The sequence below is a fragment of the Gymnoscopelus microlampas genome, assembly GCF_963454915.1.
Source record: "Gymnoscopelus microlampas genome assembly, chromosome: 19".
NCBI lineage: Eukaryota > Metazoa > Chordata > Actinopteri > Myctophiformes > Myctophidae > Gymnoscopelus > Gymnoscopelus microlampas.
This window is the reverse complement of record NC_139956.1, coordinates 6,575,000-6,595,545: the sequence shown is the minus strand read 5'-3', so window position 1 is coordinate 6,595,545 and position 20,546 is coordinate 6,575,000. Positions and strand designations below refer to the sequence as shown.

Sequence of the window (20,546 nt, the reverse complement as noted above, 5' to 3'; positions counted from 1 at the left end):
AGCGCAGGGTTGGGGGGGTGCAATGGGTGGGGGTCCAAACCTCACATATAGGGGTGGTTGCACCGCCCAAAAATGGGGGTGGGGGTGGGATACCCCCCTTCCCCTCCTCTTCCCCCTCCCCCTCCTCCTCTAGCCTGGTAAACCCTCCCTCCAGAAATCTCATTTCCATTTGATTTCTGGAGTGAGTCTGGCCTGATCCGCCTTTCTGCAATATTGGCTGTGGGCTGGAGTTGGGCGGGAGTAATACCGTTGACTGACAACCCCTTCAGCCAATGATCGTTTTTCCCCTTCAGCCAATCAGCAGTTCATTTTTACCACCTCCAGACTATGTGACGCAACGGGACTTTTGAGACGGCCATGCCCAAAATAGGTGGCCTTATTGGGATACATGCGTGTCACTCCCCGCCCCTGCCGGTTCTCTAAATTAATATTTTTAAATAGGCTCTGTCATGATTAATTGACCACATATATGAAGTTAAACAACTAAATCCTATCCAAACGATATCTTAATAGTAAATTCCGTGCTTCAAAAAAGAAGTTAGAGACCGTTTTAAAAACGAAAGTAAACAGTGAAGGCACTCGGACAACAACAATGGCTGCCGTTCGTCTTTTGTCCGAGGCACTAAGGCTGCACTCGGCTTCATTCGGGCTCACTCGAACTCGCCACCTGATTGGCCAACTGTCGCTGTCAATCACAGAACGATGAGCGACGACGCTGATAGGCTCGTCCCTTTGGCATACAGAGCCAATATTGCAGAAAGGCGGATCAGGCCAGACTCACTCCAGAAATCAAATGGAAATGAGATTTCTGGAGGGAGGGTTTACCAGGCTACCTCCTCCTCCTCCAGAGGCCCCAGTGATCCCACAGACCTCTCTCTGTAAAAATTTTGACGAGAGTGATGAGTGAAAGTTTCTCCAACATGGCTGGATGTGTGATTGATGGCTGCTGTAAGTCCATGTGGCACAGTGTAGAGCACGGTGGAGAGCGCTGTGTCTGAACACTGAGCCCTGACAGGCAGAACAGCGGAGCACAGAGGTTATGTTACGACCCGCTGCCAAAGCTCAGCCCCGCCTCCTCCTTTAACTCTTTAAGAATGCCTTCCAAATCACTAGTTCTCAAACTTTTTCGTGCCAAAATGACCCCCAAAATGATAATGTATTTGGCCGCGGACCTATAGCCTGGCTCCAGCCCCGGAATCGCTAGCCTCGCATTCAGGGTCTGGTGATGCTGTAGAAGGCAGTGTGGCGCAGTCTCACAGCTAGAAGGTCCTGTGTTCGATTCCCGTCGGGGACGCTGTGGGCGCTGGGGGCGCGTGTCTTCTCCTCCGCGTCATCAGCGCCCATACCCTAGGTGGGGTTGGCGAAAGGGCCTACTCTGTGTGGAGTTTGCATGTTCTCCCCGTGTCTCCTAGGGTAGTTAATACCCTCACAAAAAAACATGTCGTAATTCTGGTCGCTATACCGCCTCCTCCATGACAGCCGGGGCGCCTGATGGAAGGGAAAAGGAACTGGTTGGAATAACGTGTTCCTTCCACGCGCTACGTCCAACCAGGGAAACGCCCCCCTGTCAGGTGACAAGAAGGTCAGTTGGCTCTCATGCATTGGAGGAGGCATGAGCTCGGCCCAGGGCTCCCAAGGATTGTGGGGGGAGTGTAGCGCCCAGGATCACTTTGCAGCGGGTGAAAAAGGGTTACAAAAATCGTGGGTTTTTTTTTTTTTTTTTTTAAGAAGGCAGTGTTTTCTCGATTGAACATCTAACCAGCGGCCCAGTCCATGATCGGGATAATCCATTATGAACCAACCGCCAAAGAGTCCCACTTTGGCCCACGCCCCCATCTCAAAAAACGGCTGCACTGAGAGGGCTTTCAGACTAAATATGTGTTAAAAAATTCAAAATTATTAAATATTTTTCAAACAGTTTAAAAAAAAAATCTAAAATAGCAGATGTGCAGGCTCGCAGCGCGGCACAAAGTGACGCGCTGTGAGCTTGTAGATCTGTTATTTTTTAGAACCACTGTTCTGAATCATAAGATTTTTTTGAAAAACTTGTTGCTACAGTATATGTACACAGCTAAAATCTTAAATGACACAGAATACTCTCAGAGTTACAGACCCTTACAGGTCCATTTGGACCCCATGTTGGACCCTGGACCGGATGTTGAGTACCAGTGCACTAATGGGAAACTTCATTCAACACTCCCTCCTCCATCCTGACATTGATTTCATCATCATGTTCTGGCATGTCTACACATAAAAACATGTTTCTCTCTAGGGTATTACATCAACCAACGCTGTTTATCAAGTATTTGCTTTGCTGCAGACATTAATAATTCCCTTGACTTTCTAATATGCAAACAAAATAAAAACGGATCATGTACCATATGCTATATTCTTTAGTTTTTAGTTACGGGGCCAGGCTTCCAGCATGGACCCGTATTGTTATTCGCATTATTCCATTTCTTCTTCTTCTTCTGCCGTTTTTGCCAGTTCTGGCTGAACCGTGCATACGCTTTTTATGAAACTCGGCCATATGATAGATGGTCATGAAAAACGATCAAAAAATAAATCTCACAATCTTTCGTCAAAAGGTGGCGCTATTGCACTCAGTTGAAAATGCCAACTTTGAACAGGCACAACTCATGCCCTGTTTTACCTACAGCCATAAAACTTCAATACACACATGCGTCTCCTCATGATGAACAACTTTCAAACTCTGACTTTTGACCTCTGACCCTTAGATCTCCCACCATTTTGAATTATATGAAAAACAGTTAAAACCTATCTCCTCCTGGGATTTTTGAGTAATCTGCACGAAACTTTTTACACATGAACTTTGGACCTATACCAAAAAACGTTTGCAAAATATCTTCCATAAGTGAAAAAATGAAGCTTTAATGAGCCAATGAATATTGCAGTTTTATGACAATTATTCATCTGCCCCTAACACATACATGCAGACTTACCATTCTTTGAAACTTTGCAGAAATGTAAAGGGCCATTCCAAATATCACTGAAACCAATCTTACTCCAATTGGTCAAACGGGGGCGCTATAGCAATTTTTTGAAAATTGAAACTTTAAACAGGCAAAAGTCATGCCTCGTTTGGCCGACAGCCATTAGACCTGCTTACACATGTGCCTTGACTAATGAGGAACACATCTATCACGTTAACCAGTAAGCACCGCCCTTATATTGTCCGCAATCTTGAGCAGTTTGAAAAACACTTAAACCCAGGATTTTTCAGCTATTTGCGTGAAACTGTATGATCTGTGTGATCTCCTTTTTCACAGGTTCTTGTCTGTTGGTGGCTTCTCGCTTAAATGTGTGCCCCACAACCTGAAGGTCACCAGTTCAAGCCTCACTTGGTGCAGACTTCATCTAAGTTGCATTTCACACAACATGACTATCAATGAATACATCTGCAATTGTTAAAGATAACATGAAATACTTAATTGAGTGTCTTTTACATACAGCTGATCTACAATCTCACAACTTTTCAGATAGCAATGAGAGTATGTTTTTTCAATGTATAACATACTTCATTGTGAAAATAGCCGATGTACAATCTGACAACTTTTAATGGTTTGTGAGCTTGTAGATCGGCTACTTTCACTAGTTTTGGTTCTGAGGAGATGTACAATTTCTTCATTGGTAAATGGTTTGTGAACGAGTGATCTTTGTGTTAGTGAAACGGGCTTGGGTCATGACAGAAGGCAAGAGTTTGTGATCCTCAACAGACAATATCAGCCTGGACAAAGCTATAGCACTATAGGTAGTGTTGCAGCTACCTAAGAGTGCCTCACGATCGCAAGGTTGCCGGTTCAAGCCTCACTTGATGCAGACTCATTTAAGTTGAATTGCAAAAAACATGACTCAATCTATTCCGTTTACATGGCTCTCTCTCTCTCTTCAATCTATTCCGTTTCTATCTTCAATCTATTCCGTTTCCATGTCTCTCTCTCTGTCTCTTCAATCTATTCCATTTCTATCTTCAAACTATTCCGTTTCCATGTCTCTCTCTCTGTCTCTCTCTCTCAGGGTCGGCCATAGCTGAGTGGTTAGTGAGCCCGCCTAGGGAGCCAGAGGCTCTGGTTGACCCAGGTACGATTCCAGGCCAGGTCAGCAAATGTGTCGATGAAATTTGTCCCTGAGCAAGACTCTTAACCCCTAATTGCTCACAGGCCCTCATTGGAAACAAGACCGCAAGGACTTTCATGAACTGACCTGTTAAAGGAATTATCATTTTTCTTTCTCTCTCCTGGCCCCGTATTATCGCTGCTTGCAGCTATATTTTTAGTTTAGTTTTAGCTTTTTGTTAACGTCCTTGGTCAGGACCAATATAGAGAAAGGGTTGAAGATTCAAGGTTCAACATTATTGTGAACAATACCAATCACAGAGTAGAAGGCGCGTGAAATTCATTGTGTTCTATACCTCACACAACAGCTACAGTCTGAAGAAGTTAGACATTAAAACTTGGTGTGTATTTTTCTTACCCCTTTTTCTCCCCAATTTAGTTGTTATGCCAATTAATTCTCGCCTGGAATCCAGACTGATTCACTATACGTTCGGTGGATTTATTTTTCTCACTTCGCTATCAGTCTGGCCATGGTCCTTATTTGACTCGTATTTCCAAAACGTCACCAATTACGTACGTTGGCAAGTCAGGAAGTGACTCGAGTTTTACATTGGAAGACCCTGGTGGTGAAAGTGCTTAAACAGATTTTGATGGGGACACCGTCGAACCCTTATTATCACAATTTCACAAAACATACATTAACCACTTCAGCCCTATATACTGTACATTTTGGCCATTTGAAAATAGCCGATCTACAAGCTCACAATGCGTCGCTATGCGACGCATTGTGAGCTTGTAGATCGGCTATTTTCAAAATATTGTTATACATTTTAAAACTTTTAAAAGACATTCTGCATTATGAGTACTTTCTACTTGTGGTACATTTTGATGCCAATACTTTTGTACTTTTACCCAAGTAATTTTTGAGTTCCAGACTTGAAACAGTAGTATTTCTACATTGCAGTATTTATACTCTTACTTAAGTAAAAAAAAAAAGTTAGCACTTTTTCCACCACTGGTTGTTATTATTATGACCAGAAATGTTGTTTATCCATAAATCCTCATGAGTCCTATATCTCAAGGTGAATCAACCTTTATACTGTTACATCTTGAGTACGGATACATAAAACTCCTTTGTTCCTATTCCTCAGATATTGTAGCAGCAATAACATATTGTTGCCGTCGGGCCCAAGCCTTGCATCTCCATATTTTAACCCTTTAAGGCCGGGAAGGGAACGCATGTGTGTCATTTTAAGATTTCTTTGGCTATTCAAAAATAGCAGATATACAAGCTCATAGCGCGGCACCGAGTGCCGCGCTATGAATTTGTAGATCTGATATTTTTAGAAAAATCTTGAACATTTGTGCAAATCATTTTTAACTCAAATCTTTGCTTCTGGGGGTCCCTGGAACCAACTATTTTTTAGATGGGAGGGGGTCCGCAGACAAATACATATTATTTTGGGGGTCCTTGACAGTTTGAAAACCATTGAAAATAAAGCAACATAAGTAAAAAAAAAAAGAAGAAAAAAAAAACTTTTGGAAAAAAAACAAAAACTGTTAGGATTTAGAAGACATTTGTAAAATCCCCAGAAGCAAATATTTGAGTTAAAAACTTTCGCTTTATAAAAGTATATATATATTCAAACTAAAGATTTGCACACATTTTCACGATTTTTCTAAAAAAAAAAAAAAAATTATAGAGCCAAAGAAATCTTAAAATTACACAGATGCGTTCCCGGGCTTAAAGGGTTAACTTGTTTTTTGTTTGTATATCAATACCTAGCGAGAGTGTCACTCAGGGGGCACGGTGGCGCAGTCGGTAGCGCTGTCGCCTCACAGCTAGAAGGTCCTGGGTTCGATTCCCGCCAGGGACGCTGTGGGCGCTGGGGGCGTGTTCTCTCCTCCACGTCATCGGCGCCCATACCCTAGGTGGGGTTGGTGAAAGGGCCTACTCTGTGTGGAGTTTGCATGTTCTCCCCGTGTCTCCTAGGGTAGTTAATACCCTCACAAAAACATGTAGTAATCCTAGTCACTTTACTGCCTCCCCCTGGTCAGCCGGGGCGCCTGATGGAGGAGAAGGGAACTGGTTGGAATAACATGTTCCTTCCACGCGCTACGTTCTACCAGGGAGACTAATAAAGATTATTAGAAAAGCGTAGCCTGTGCGTTCACTGGCTTTAGTGGTGTAAAGTTACTAAGTACATTTGCTCAAAGTACTGAACTTTTACAATTTTGAGGTATTTTTACTTTCTTCAGTATATTTACAATTTTCAATACTTTTCTACTCCGCTACATCTCAGAGGCAAATATTATCCTTTTTACTCCACTACAATTACTTGACAGCTTTAGTTACTAGTTACTTTGTAGATTTAGATTGTTATTACAAAACATACATTAACCGCTTCAGCCCTAGGCCTGTATATATTTCATCCATTTGAAAATAGCCGATCTACAAGCTCACAATGCGCCGCCATAAGACACATTGTGAGCTTGTAGATCAACTATTTTCAAATGGTGTTTATACATTTTGAACTTGTGAAATGGGACTTTCTGCATAATGAGTACTTTTACTTTTGGTACTTAAAGTACATTTTGATGCCAATACTTTTGGACATTTACTCAAGTAAATTTTGAAATGCCAAACTTGTACTTGTAACAGACTATTTCTACAACAGGGTATTGATACTTTTACTTAAGTAAAAGATGTGGATGTCTTCCACCGAGGAGAGGAGGCAGAGAAAAGGCAGTGGGAGTACAGTACAGTATTTATATTTATATTAATATCTGGAGTGTTATTAACTGTAAAGTTATTGATGCTGTACTACTGCAAATACCACTCCACTATTACATGGAGATGAAAAGATTATGGTTGTAATACGAAAGACAGCTATTGGAATTCTATATCATGAAATAATGAATACAGAGGGAGTATATTTTAAAGGCAGGGTAAGTGATTTTCTTTGGTTAAAATAAGTGTTACCGCTGGCATAGCGGTCCAGGCACCTATAGGCTCAGTGTAGCCTGACAGCGTGTCGTGGGTTCGAGTCCCGATTCCGACGGCCTTTGCTGCATGTCACTCCCCATTTCTTTCTCTCCGTTTCCTGTCAGCCTATACTGTCCTATGTCCTGATAACATCCAATGAATGGTCTGATAAATCGCGGGTAGGTCAGTATGTCGCCTATACCTCGCCCATTCAATGGTCTGATGAAACGTGATAATGTCCCATTCAATTATATAGGGTTAAAGTGCTTAAACATATTTTTATGCTATAACTAATTTTGCTGCAGGTGACCCCCCTGAACCCCATTCAAGGACCCCAGGGGGTTACTTCATATGTACTTAAGAAAAGTATCTGGTGTTAAAATGTATCAAAGTATCAAATGTAAACGTATAAAGACCTTTTTATAGTACAAAGAAACAAAACAGGCCGGAAATGTCATACTGCTACTACTTCACTACCTCTCACCACTTTCAGAATAATGTAGCTTTCAAGTAGTTCAGCAATTATATAGTTTTTTTCACCATGTAGCTTGACAAAAGTACATCGCTGGCCCGGATCGCGGTCGGGGCGCATAGGCTTGAATGTACAGCCTGACAGCTCGAGTCCCGTTCCCAACAATCTTTGCTGCATGTCTCTCCCCATCTCTCTCTCTCGCTCTCTCTCTCTCTCTCTGTTTCCTGTCCATCTCCACTATACACTATAGATAAAGGCAGAAAATCCCCAAAGAAAAAGAAAGAACATTTTCAGGGGCACCTCAACATAAAAGAGCACATGTTTTTGAGTGCACTTAAACCATCACAAAAACCATCCATTTGTAGCTTTTTCTAAGTCTTGAGTGGTAAATGTTGTCCATTTACACACCAAAGAAATAATTCTCCTCGTGCACCCATTAGCTTGTATGTGTGAGTGGATTCTGTCCATCTTCAGCCACTTCAAACACATCATAAGAGCTTGTGCTCGTATCAAAAACAAAATACGAACATGTAAACACTTCAACCTTGCCAGCCTCTCTCAAAGACGTTTCCGTGCCAACGACCCTTGCACGGAACACACTGAAATATCTACAGTATACTTCCTTTCCTTTCCTCTACTTTTCCTACTTATCCAGTGGTTCCCAAACAGTGGGCCAGGACCCATTTTTGGGTCGTGGACGCAAATATCCTTTAAATTAAAAAAAGGAAAAAGAAGAAGAAGAAAAAAAAAAGAAACAGTAAATACATTTAAAAAAATCACACCCAGTGTGAAGTGGGCGGTGTGTGGTCATCACAGTGATGGAAGTTCACTTAAAGAAAAGTATAGATTTGCATTGAATATGTAGGGGTTAGGGGTGTACAATGGTTGGTCCACAATGGGTGATTCACTTGAAAAAAAAATATACATGTGTTTTTTTTGTGTGCATAGTCCTATTTATAGGGCAGCCAATCATATTACAGCTAGTGGTCATCACAGTGATGGAAGCTCACTTAAAGAAAAGTATAGATTTGCATTGAATGTGTAAGGGGTTAGGGGTGTACAATGGTGGCCAATCACGGTGCAGGGTTAGGGGGGTACAATGGTGGCCAATCACAGTGCAGCGAATGTCGATGTCCAAACCTCACATATAGGGGCGGTTACACCGCCCAAAAAAGTATATAGCCTGCGGCTATATACTTCAAGTCATGTGAAATTCATACATTGAAGTGTCTTGAGTGCTTTGAAATGAACCTGGACAGTCGGCTGTTTCTCACTAGAATGTGTAAGGATTCCTAACGGCTTGCTCCTTGTGTTCTCATTCTCTCATTCTCAACATGTGAAAGAAAGGCTATTTTCATGTTTACCTGAATGGAATTTTTGGAGAGACTTTTTTTCAGTAAGAATAGGAATGCGATGTATTTGTACTGTATGTGTCTTTTGTTATTGTAAAGAGATGCAGTCAGCTTGGCAAAAATCTAAAAATAATGAGAAGCAGAGTGGGTTTGATGAAGTGACAAGAGGGTAGGATTCCTTCATGGAATGACACATCATGACATGTTTGCAGCCTGCATGATGCCTGTTTGTTTGATAAAACAACAGTGTGTGTGTGTGTGTGTGTGTGTGTGTGTGTGTGTGTGTGTGTGTGTGTGTGTGTGTGTGTGTGTGTGTGTGTGTGTGTGTGTGTGCGTGCGTGCGTGCGTGCGTGCGTGCGTGTGTGTGTGTGTGTCTGTGCGTGCGTGTGTGTGTCTACGCCTGCATATTCGGGGACCGAACATACTTACAGTACCAAAGTAAATGCATGCAAATGCTTAATAATCTATAACTTGTAATTAAAAAAATATATGTATTTGACTAAAATAGTCAAATAATTGTAATGGAGGCAACATTTGCCTCTGAGACGTAATAGAAGTAGAAGTTTAACGTATCGAAAAATGTAATTACTGCAGTAAAAAATAAAAACTGATGCTTGGGGACATAGTGGTTTCTTTTTCCTTGCCGGTCAGTGTCAGGTCAGAGACAGGAAATGAGGTGCGTGCCGTGCAGACCAGACTGCTGGGTGTCACTGGGTGGCTCGCAGGGTGACAGCAGAGCTTAATGACACATCCTGGTGACAGACACCAACACTAGAGGACGGGGGGGGACGGGGGGGGGACGGGACGGGGGGACGGGGGAGGGGAGACACTGTGAGGAGGTGACAGCTTGATCACAGTGACTTCATGCATGTGTCTGTCTGTCTGTCTGTCTGTCTGTCTGTGTGTCCCAAGACCTGAGGCCCATTAATACTATGCCTTCTAAATCAGCAGTGGGGGAAAAAGTACTCAAATGTTTTACTTAAGTAAAAGTATCTATACTGCAATGTAGAAGTACTCTGTCACGGGGCAACCCGTGCCCTATAGACATTAATGAGGAACTTTACATGCACACACACTGCACAACTGCTTCCCAATGCATTTACCAGCAAGCCGGCTGGGAACAGGGGGTGCTCCTTCCATTCCGACATCTCACCACTCCGACTAGTGGCTTCCGCGTGCGGTTAAGGTTAGGTATAGGGTTCGTCAACGTCGGAAAGGCGACATGTCGGAAAGGAGAAATGCACCCTGGGAACAGTATATCCTCTGCAGTGCTGGCAATCCTGTTGATTGGAATGGGCCAAGCACTGTAAAGGAGGAGGGGTGTGTGTTTGTTGGTATTATATTTTGTCTTTACTTAAGAATTGGAGAATGAATTGGCGCATGGGAAACATTGTAATGAACATATTTGACTTACTTCATTATGACATCATTGTGTAAAATATCTCATGGGCCTTAGTTAGCCTTGTTTGAGTATATAGTTACCAATTAGTAATCATGTGATGGTTTGCCTCACCTGCTTAAAAGGCATGCTACAGGTGAGGGTACAAGTTCAGTTTGGCTTGAAGCCATGACAACATCCAGGGGAGAGCTACCAGGGCCTTTGTTGAAGGGTTTCCTTGTTATAGTTTCTTAAGTTCCTGGTTTGTTTCATTTATTTAGCTGTCAAGTGTGTATTCCTAAATTATGTTATTTGGAGCTTTGTTTTGGCCAGTCTTATTTATTTTGAATTATTTTTGCCCGGGCCTGCACTGTGAATAATTCTGCACCTTTTGAGGTAAATAAAATGCAAAAAGCTGCATTGGTGGACTCGTCAACTTTTTGGAGCCTTGGCCGTTCGAGCCTTTTCACATACTCAAGTTACAAGTAAAAGTCCGGAATTAAACATTTACTTGAGTAAAAGTACAAAAGTATTAGTATCAAAATGTACTTAAAGTACCAAAAGTAAAAGTACTAAAATGTTTGAAAATAGCAGATCTACAAGCTCACAATGCGTTGCGATGCGACGCGTTGTGAGCTTGTAGATCGGCTATTTTCAGATGGCCTAGGTACAACATAGGGCTAAAGTGGTTAAAGTATGTTTTATAATGTAATAATTTATATCTGCAAAGTAACTAGTAAGTAACTAATGTTTTCAAATAATTGTAGTGGAGTAAAAGTACAACATTTGCCTCTGAGATGTAGTGGAGTAGAAGTAAAAGTATAGACGATTGGAAATACTCCAGTAAAGTAAAAGTACCTCAAAATTGTACAGTACTTGAGTAAATGTACTTAGATACTTTACACCACTGTAAATCAGTAGTTCTCACCCTTTCAAGATGCTTTAAAAAAAAATAATCAAAAATTGCAGATGTATGCGCTGTGAGCTTGTATATCTGCTATCTTTTGGATAGCCAACGCAAAAATCTAAAATGACACGGAGGCTTTCCCGGTTTTAACAAGTTCACCCATTAAGACCTGTGAAAATCAAAAAATAGCAGATGTACAAGCTCACAGAGCAGCACGAAATGACGAAACAATCCATATGACTGAAACGGTTGACAGTCCTGTAGTCATGTGGACCCCGTAGTCATGGTGACCGCATGTTTAGGTGTAGTGGGAAAAAAAGAGCAGACCAAGTAAACAAAACAAAGTTTAATCTAAAACACAGTTTCATACATTATAGAGGGGGTCCCTGCTTCATCTCTCTCAGCTAGGGGGTCCTTGGCCTGAAAACGTTTAAGACGTACTAGATAGTGATGAGCACACAGCAGATGTTCAAACATGCAGTTTGTGTGTTCACTTGTTTGACCGTTCTACATTCTATTTTAAATGAAATAGATGAAGGTCTGCACAGATCCTGAAAAATAAGGTATTTGTCAGTGAAAATGCCATCGTCCTGTCTTCCTCTGCTCGTATCAGTCGGTTATGTAATTGTAAGTTAGCCTGCTCTGTATGAGGTCAAGCTGAAGGTTCAAGTTGAAGAGCTCAGCTTTGACTCTGGTGGGAGTGCAGGCGGAACTTGGAGAACAGAAAGAGAGCATACATCAAGTGAATAGGGGTGTGTGTGTGTGTGTGTGTGTGTGTGTGTGTGTGTGTGTGTGTGTGTGTGTGTGTGTGTGTGTGTGTGTGTGTGTGTGTGTGTGTGTGTGTGTGTGTGTGTGTGTGTGTGTGTGTGTGTGTGTGTGTGTGTGTGTGTGGTGCATAGCGTCCCAATCATTTTAACCACCTTAAGCATAATTTAAACTTTGGCTTTCCAAAAATAGCAGATATACAAGCTTTGTGCCGTGCTATGAACTTTTTTCATTTTTATTTTTTTCATTTTTATCCCTCGATTTTTTAACCGTTTTTTCACCCGGTGCCAATTTGCTAAGTGATCCTGGGCGCTACACTCCCCCCACCAGCCTAGGGAGGCCATGCATGAGAGCCAACTGACCTTCTTGTCACCTGACAGGGGAGAGTTTCCCTGGTTGGACGTAGCGCGTGGAAGGAACACGTTATTCCAACCAGTTCCCTTCCCCTCCAACAGGCACCCTGGCTGACCAGGGGGAGGCAGTATAGTGACCAGGATTACTGCATGTTTTTGTGAGGGTATTAACTACCCTAGGAGACACGGGGAGAACTTGCAAACTCCACACAGAAAGGCCCTTTCGCCAACCCCACCCTGGGTATGGGCACTGATGACGCGGAGGAGAAGACACACCCCCAGTGCCCACAGCATCCCCGGCGGGAATCGACCCAGGACCTTCTAGCTGTGAGGCGACAGCGCTAATCTCTGTGTGGAACATGCATTTCCAAGGGTCCAATTTAGAAAAATGCCTCTGGTGATAAACCCGCCCCACATTTGCATACTAGGCCCTGATTGGTGCCCCAAAACTTAGGGGCAGCGAAATCCAATCACAACCGAGCAGGGCCAGACCTAATCTGCAGAGGATTTTTTTCTTTGTTGCACTGGCAGATTGGTCTGGTTTCCAGGCTAATGAACTTGTAGATCTGCTATTTTCGAAAACTCTTGAAATGTGTTTGTGCACGTATGCTATATAATGTGAACGCGCCGCATAGAAAGTGCCCTTTAAGAGAACACGTTATGTACAAATGTGTGCGTCATCCGTGTACTCGCCGGCCTTTATGGTATATATAGCTGTAAATCCGTTTTATAGCAATCTGCAAAGTGGTACATGCGTCTTATAGCCCACCACCCCCCACCCCTCACACCCCCCCATCTTAGTCCTATTAACCTTGTCAGCGGGACGGTGTCAAAGTTCGGACAGTCCTAATAGCTGGACACGATGTTAATTACCACATCTATTAAGTGTGCTGTCAGATTATAGGCTCGGCGGGGCGGAGGGAGACGCGGTTCGAAGGGGCCGAAGGGGAACGTATAGAGACAATCCCCACTCAGGGGGGGGTTTAGACCCCGTCAGGAGCTACCGCTAACACCCCTGGCAGCTGTCTGCATGTCACAGAGTCATGTCGTAAAGGTCAAGGTTGGGAAGAGGGGCGAACATAACTCCAACTTCATGACTTTTTAAATAGTGGCTCTCAAACTTTTTATTTATTTCAAGGACCGCCGTAACTCTGCAGAGCTCTCATATATAAGGGTCCATTTTGTTAACCCCTTCAAGGAACCCTGAGAGGGTCCCATGTGGACACGCGCTTTGAGAACCGCTGTCTTAAAACTTGACACAGGCCTCTCTTATTTCATACCAGGGTTTGTAGAATAACTTAGCTGATATACTGCAAGGTATAATGTTAACTCTGAAGATTATTCTGAACGAAGATCGTTATATCTTCGCTCAGAGCCCTAGTCTGAAGCTATTTTAAGACATTGAGACCGGGACAGTATCTGTTTCATTTTAGATTTTAAACCACTTCAACCATTATTTTATACTTTGGCTATACAAAAATAGCAGATCTACAAGCTCATACTTCTGAGCTTGTAGATCTGCAATATTTTGAAAAATTGTGAAAATGTGTGCACATTTTTGGATATATATATATTTTTTTTTTTTTTTTTAACTCAAATATTTGCTTCATGGGGGTCAAATACAAAATATTTTGAGATGGTGGGTCCGCACTGATATAGAAACATACGTTAGGATTTAGAAGACATTTGTAGAATCCCCAGAAGCAAAGATTTGAGTTACAAATGTTTGCTTTAAATATATATATATTCATAGATTTGGAGAAAAAAAAAATCACGATTTTTCAAAATAAATAGCAGATATACAAGCTCATAGCGCGGCACTCGGTGCCGCGCTATGAGCTTGTATATCTGCTATTTTTGAATAGCCAAAGAAATCTTAAAATGACACAGATGCGTTCCCGGTCTTAATGGGTTAAGAAGACATTTGATGTTAGCACGTCTGTCTGCCGTATCAAGACTGGAGTCCGAAGAGTTTCTTTACTTTTTTTTATGCACGTACTTATTTTTTCTTCTGCAATCCTCAAAGTAAATAATTTAACCAAGCAAGCTCATTTTCCTTTTTCTTTTTTCCATTTTCCTTTTTTTTTGGTCAGATCCCGGTACAGTGGAAATCCTGTAAACAACATGGGACCTCCTGCCGCGTTGCATTTTGTGAAAAATAACAAGGCAAATATGAACATTGTTAACCCATTCAATCCGGGAACGCATCTGTGTGTCATTTTAGATTTCTTTCAATAGCCAACGTATAAAATAATGGTTACACAGATGCGTTCCCGGTCTTAATGGGTTAAAACCAACAAGAGAAGGTTACCTGCGACTCTACATGAAAGCACTGGAGGCTTTCATTCAGTAATGGGTTTGACCTGTGCCTGGTCTTCATCCAAAGCGTTCTGTTATTTGGGCTGTTGTGAATTTCACAGATTAGGGCTTGTGGCGTGCATATTGTCCTCTCTGTCCAGGGTGGAAACCTCGTATGTCAAAAAAACTGTTACTTTTCAGGATTCAAATTCAAAAACATCAAAAGTAGCAGATCTACAAGCTCGAAACGCGTCGCAAGATGCTTCTGTGTGGCGCTAGTATGATCATTGGCGTGCACAGACATTTTGAGGGGCAGGTGCTCAAGTAAATTATACTTTTTTTTTGTTTACTTGTTCTGCTCTTTTTTCCCTCTACACCTATACCTCTTTGGTACTACAAGCCCACAACGCCTCGTGCTGCGAGGCGTTGTGGGCTTGTAGATCGGCTATTTTTGGCTAAAGTTCTCCTCAGAAAAGGGATGCTAGGTTTCGAGTGGTTATGGTAAAAAGAAAAATCATAATCACATAAAGATTTGGCGGACCCCCTGTAGTAACTCTGAGGACCCCCTAGGGGTCCCAGACCCCCCCGTTGAAGACCTGCTGTAAACTGTGTGCCCTTTTTTCATAAGGGCACTTCTGGTCAAGAGGGCAAAGGGCAGGTGCTCTAGCGCCACCTAGAGTCTATCTGTGCACGTCCCTGAGTATGATCAAGCCGGGCGTTTATTTACGAAAAAAACAACACAAAAAGTAAAAATTTGGAGATAAGAGGTTCCTGCCCGACAGCAACGATTATATTTAATCATGCTACCTGCTGAAAATCCTATGATTTGTTCTCGGATTCAGTGGCGGGCCCACTTATCTAGTTCACTGTGCTGGAAATAAACATGCAGTCTACTTGATATTGAAAAGTTCCAAATCCGCCTTTTCATTACCTTTGATGTTGTTTATAATCTTCCTCAGTACCCTCCCCCCCCCCCCACCCTCTCTCTCTCTCTCTCAAAATAGGAGCCCATGCAGGCAGTAATCGACCGTGCATCATGAATTTAGATTTTTATGCTTATAGATTTTATAGTAACTAGACCTGCTCTTTTCCTCGGGAACGACGCGAGTTGGACATGCATGCAAGATATTTTTTATATATACTGTATGCCTATCTGGTGAAGTGAGAGGGAGCACAAAGTTCCAAGTGGGAGAAAAAAGGGTATATAGGGGATTGTCGTGTTTTGTTTGTAATGTTCTCATTTATTCATCTCGTATTCTCGTTATGTTGGGTGGGAAGTCCTGTACTCAGGGTTGCCAGATCTGCTTATTAATAATTTCCCCGCGATGCGACGCGTTGGGAGCTTGTAGATCGGCTATTTTCAAATAGCTGATGTATATGTTAAAGTGCTCATGTGGCCTGTAGTCGCTTCTTTTGGGCTGGTTTTCCTACACCTGGTTGCTTGTTTCTCTCACAGAATCTGGCAACACTGCCTGTACTATGTTCGTCTGTACGTTACGTATGGAAAAAACATAAGCATATGTAGGCCTACTGTACATTTTCCTGTCAAAGAACCCTTCTCTCAATGCTGAACAAAAAAACGTAAACTTGGAGATGCATGAATGACTCGGCACTCCCTCGGCTCGCCATCGACGCACGAGCCAAGTTTTTAACTGCAGACACATGAAGCATGCACAGACGGACAGTTAATGTCTGGTTTATATCATGGCTGGCAACCTGTGAAGCATGTCATTTTCTTGTTGCTTTCCTTACACCAATGAAGCGATTAACAAAAAGCTGGCTGAGGTTCCTGCTTCTCCGGCGATGCCGGGCGACATCGTCCAAAAGATAAAGAAAATCCATCTTTCATCGCCCCCCCGCCCACTTCGCCCGATCGCCGGCTCTCATAGACTTTCTTTATCTTTTGGACGATGTCGCCCGCGATCGCCCGCTGTTAAAACGCACCGTTACACCCCAGGTAGCAGTTTGTTAGATTGTGTTTTTTGGCCATAAGGTTTTGACAGACTATAGTTTCATTGCATCCACCGTGAAGATTGTTCAGAGAATGTCATTTTTTCAAAGTTGACATTATGGCCTGATGTGATGGCGGCCAAAGGGCCACGAAAAATCATTAGGGTCCATCTTCTTGGGAAAATCAACCAGCACATAAAATCCAACCAATAGTTTTCAATATACAGCAGGGGTCTTCAATGTTTTCAGGCCAAGGACCCCCTAGCTGAGAGAGAGATGAAGCCTCAATATCGTATAAAATTGTGTTTCAGATTCAAATGTTTTTGTTTACGTGGTGCTGCTCTTTTTTCCCTCTACAGAGCCTCTTTGCCAAAAATAGCAGATCTACAAGCTCACAGCGCGAGGCGTTGTGAGCTTGTAGATCTGCTATGTTTGGCTAAAGTTCTCATCAGAAAAGGGATACTAGGGTTCAAGTGGTTAAGGTAAAATAAAAACTCCTATCACACAAAGATTTGGCGGACCCCCTGTAGTAACTCTGAGGACCCCCTTGGGGTCCCGGACCCCCTGTTGAAGACCCCTGGTCTAAACTATTGATTTCTTTGATCAGCTGTTGCACCCTATACCGCGGAGATGGAAGCTGCTTTCGAGGCAATGGCAGCATTTAAAACAGGGAGATGATGTAGGCTGTCATCACGTCGGATGGATCACTGCCTTCTCCATCTCTGTGACCTTCACTGTCTCTGTGTGTCTGCCTGTTTGAAGCCAAACCAACAGTGACCTTTCATGCTCCTCACAGCACTCTGGGACAGCCATCATAAGTCTTTATCTGTTCACCAGGGCTGATAAAAAAAAACACTCATCTTTGTTGAGGTGGGAAAAAAAGTCAGCTTCCACCTTTCATCCTGATACTGATCCACTGACAAGCGACGTTCATTTGTATGGCACTTTTCAAACACAAAAGGCAATTCCATTTTTGTTTTGTTTTAATTATATTTCAACCACGTAACTTCATACAGTGTAACTTGTTCAATTAAAGGAAGCTTATTTTTGATATAATGCAGTGGTTTTCGACCTTTTTTTGCGTCAAGGACCCCCAAGGACAAGGACACATATTAGTCCAGGGACCCCCATTTGAAAAGATATGCCAGGGACTCAACCATTTTGATTTCTTGGGGGTCCCAATCTAAACAGTAGTATCATCATCAGTGTTCATTTAACTCTGAGAGTGTACAAATGGAACCAAATGGACCCTAACGGGTCCATTTGGTTCCATTTGTACACTCTCAGAGTTACCAACAGACAAGGGTCAATTTGGTTCCTAACTATTAATTTGTCTGGGGACCCCCTGGAACCCCCTCAAGGACCACTGGTGGTCCCCGGACAACTGGTTGAGAACCACTGATATAATGTTTGAGTGGTATATTTTTGTACAACTTCCCTAAACACTGTCAATTATCATTTTAATCACAGGTGTCGGGGGGCCGCCACTCACGCCAAAATGACGTAAGAATTAATTTATTCATGCATTTTCGTGTTCGTGCTATTTTTGTAAATGTTTGAATTGTGTTTGTTGGAACGTCCAGCCCATGGTTATTATAGTTTAGCATTTTTCATTAGTTTTTATTTGTAATATTATTTTTGAAAGCCTAGGGAGAGCCCAGAACTGAGCTCATGCCTCCTTCAATGCATGAGGAGTGAGCAGGCCGCTTCTTATCACCTGACAGGGGGGGGTTTCTCCGGTAGAACGTAGCGCGTGGAAGGAACACATTATTACAACCAGTTCCTTTCCCCTCCATCAGGCGCCCCGGCTGACCAGGGGGCGGCAGTATAGAGACCAGGATTACTGCATGTTTTGTGTGAGGTTACCTACCCTAGGAGACACGGGGAGAACGTGCAAACTCCACACATAAAGGCCCTTTCGCCAACCCCAGCGCCCACAGCGTCCCCGGCGGGAATCGAACCCAGGACCTTCTAGCTGTAAGGCGACAGCGCTACCTGCCTATCTCACTCCTGTCTTTCCTGTTACTGTCTATTAGTATAAAATGAAGCAGAAATGACAAAGAGCTTCAGTTCAAACTGAGATGTCTGGCTATTTGTGTTCTAATGCGAGAGAGCCTTTGGTATGAAAGCAATGCACACATATCAAGCCGGGTTTTGTTCATTATTTCCCAGCCAGACTCACTGTTGTCTCCACTGCTGACGCACGTGCCTTGTGAAAAAAGCTTTTCTCAAAGCTTTGCACAATGGGACTCGGTGAGGTATGTAAGACAGAAGAACAAAAAAAAAGACGGAGGTGGAAGAAGTACTCACATTACTTAACTAAAAGTAGCAATACCACAATGTAGAAATACTCTGTTACAAATAAAAGTCCAGTATTCAAAATGTACTAAAAAGTACAAAAGTATTCACATTAAAATATATTTAGCAGAATGTCCCGTTTCACAAGTTTCCAAATGTATAAAAATGCTTCCAAAATAGCAGATCTACAAGCTCACAACGCATTGTGAGCTTGCAGATCTGCTATTTTCAAATTGCAAAGAATGCATAGGGCTGACGTGGTTAATGCTTGCAACAAAGTACAAGGTAACTAACTTAAATTTTCAAATAATTGAGTAAATGTAGCATACAATATTTGCCTCTGAGATGTAGTGGAGTAGAAGTAAAAGTATTGAACATTTTTAATACTCCAGTAAAGTAAACCATTCCTCAAAAGTGCACTTAAATAGAGTAGCCTACTTGAGTAAAGTACTTTACACCCCTGAAAAAAGACACACAAATACAAGACATTTCAATGATAATGCTACAGACAAAAGCAAGAAGATTCAATCATAACACCACATTCTGACCTGGTCCAACCTAACTCTCTTCTTACTGTATACCATAACACAGTGATTATGAAATAATCCTTCGCAAGAAGGAAAAATATACTTATAAATGTCCTGCCTGGAACAGAGAGCTCCTTGAAACTAATAGTTGTAACACAAAAGAATGTGTTCTTTGGTAGAGGGTATGGAGAAATGAAGGTACTCGACTTCAAGTGGAAACAAAGCTAAAAATGTCTTCATTCCATCTGCAAGTTACTATACATAGAACTTGATTAAATAAGTATGACACATTGCAGCATCCACTGTCCTTCAGGGAGTTACTGCCACCTGAATGTGAAGTGTTTAGAGAGAGAGAGAGAGAGAGAGAGAGAGAGAGACTTTTAAAAATACCCCTTATTTAAACCGTGATACTCCAAGACCTGTAACTTCACACTGTACAATAAACGTTCATACGATAGCCTATACTCTCACGTATACAGGAGTTTTTTTTCTTTTTTTACTTCAATTTTTATCCCACAATTTTGTTTTTACACCCAGTGCCAATTGTCTATGTAATCCTGGGCCGAGTAATCCTGGCCGAGCTCATGCCCCCTTCAGTGCATGAGAGCCAACTGACCTTCTTGTCACCTGACAGGGGGGAGTTTCCCTGGTAGGACGTAGCGCATGGAAGGAACACGTTATTCCAACCAGTTCCTTTCCCCTCCATCAGGCGCCCCGGCTGACCGTATACAGGAGTATTAGGTAAGCAGTTGTGGAAAAAGTACTACATTTTTTTTTTTACTTCAGTAAAAGTATCAATAATGCAATAAAGAAATACTCTGTTACAAATTAAAGTCCTGTTATTGTTGGCATCAAAGTATACTTAAAGCACCAAATGTAAAGGTACTAAAATGTTTGAACATGCACATGCACCGGCCAGACACACCAGACTCATCTCAATATCACATACAGTATGCACACCTATTAAGCGTGCATACTAATGCACATGCCTGTTTTTCTTATACTTACTTACTTAATATAATATCACATATGGTCTCTGTCGGGTGGAAACCTCACACGGTACAGGATTCAAACCCCAAAACAGCAAAAGTAGCAGATCTACAAGCTCAAGACGCGAGGCGAAGTGGATCTGCTACTTTTGCTATTTTTGTGTGACGCTGTAGTATGATCAAGCAGGACATTAA

General features: G+C 42.3%; 1 pseudogene across 1 annotated transcript in view; it reads right to left on the bottom strand.

Moving 5' to 3' along the window:
* Positions 1-17,350, bottom strand: part of LOC311035185 (transmembrane protein 164-like) — a 139,411-nt pseudogene extending 122,061 nt beyond the window's left edge. Inside the window, exons 1-2 of the transcript in view lie at positions 17,232-17,350; positions 834-1,008 (exon numbers count right to left, since the gene is read on the bottom strand). The product of the transcript in view is annotated as a transmembrane protein 164-like (transcript). The remainder of the gene's footprint in view (positions 1-833; positions 1,009-17,231) is intronic.
* Between the last annotated feature and the right edge of the window lie 3,196 nt (positions 17,351-20,546).